The sequence below is a fragment of the Vulpes lagopus genome, chromosome 4 (assembly GCF_018345385.1).
Source record: "Vulpes lagopus strain Blue_001 chromosome 4, ASM1834538v1, whole genome shotgun sequence".
In the NCBI taxonomy this organism is placed as follows: Eukaryota; Metazoa; Chordata; class Mammalia; order Carnivora; family Canidae; genus Vulpes; species Vulpes lagopus.
This window is the reverse complement of record NC_054827.1, coordinates 80509969-80511143: the sequence shown is the minus strand read 5'-3', so window position 1 is coordinate 80511143 and position 1175 is coordinate 80509969. Positions and strand designations below refer to the sequence as shown.

General features: G+C 31.0%; 1 pseudogene; it reads right to left on the bottom strand.

Annotated features, from left to right (window-relative positions):
- Positions 1-740: 740 nt before the first annotated feature.
- Positions 741-864, bottom strand: LOC121490318 (annotated as a pseudogene).
- Positions 865-1175: the final 311 nt, after the last annotated feature.

The window sequence follows — 1175 nt, the reverse complement described above, 5'->3', positions numbered from 1 at the left end:
ATTTGCAACAATACAGATGAAACTAGAGACTATTATGCTAAGTGAAATAAGTCAGAGAAAGACAAATACCATGTGATTTCATTTATATGTGGAATCTAAAAAACAAACAAAAAATACATAAAAAAATAGAAACAGACTCATAAATGCAGAGAAGAAACTGGTGGTTGCCAGAGGAGAGGATGGTAGGAGGAAGGGTGAAATAGGTGAAAAGGATTAAGATAACTGGAATACAAGTTTCCAGTTATAAAATAAGTAACAGGGATGAAAAGTACAGCATTGAGAATACAGTCAATAATACTGTAATAACATTGGATGGTGACAATTATTGCGGTGAGCACAGCATACTGTATGTCAAATCACTGTGTTATATACCTGAAACCAATATAATATTCTCTATCAACTATACTTTGATAATAAAATTTTTAAGAAATAAAAATTAAAAATAAAGTTTTAAAAACAAGAGTCCATTATTATAAGGATTATCTAGTCCTCTTACTGATTTGTAGAAACTCTTTCTGTATTTGGGAATGAGACCTTGGTCAACTGCATGTATTGCAAATATCTTCTCCTACTATGTGGCTTGCCTTTTCACTTTCTCCTCAGTGTCCTCTGATGATTAAAACATCTTAATTTTAATGTAGTCTAATTTATTCATATTTTCACTTGTGGTTAATGCTGTTTTCCTCATGTTGAGAAATCTTTCCTCATGGCAAGATCACGCATATCTTCTTTTATGTTATTTTCTAGAAATGTTTATTAGTTTACTATTTATATTTAGCTCTAGTCTTCAACCAGAATTTCAATTAGCAACAATTGTGCCTCAGATATACCTCATTGGCTACAATTCTGCCAATGCTCTTAGCTCAACCAGACTTAATAATGGAGAAAGACAGAGGTTGAATTTTATTTTTCCCATATGAATATTTAATTGACCCAGCACCATCAACTGAAAAGACTGACTTTGCATTATCCTGCTATACTTTAAATTTAATCATAAATCAAGTCTTCATGTTTGTGTACATTCAGTTCTGATTATTCTTTTCTATTCTATGGGTCTATTAGCAATTACTGTGACTTGTAGGCCAGATATTCAATAGTATGAGTTGTCTATATTTTTCTGCCACTTCAAAAGTATTTTGGATATTCTTAGCTTTTTGAATTTCCATATAAATTTT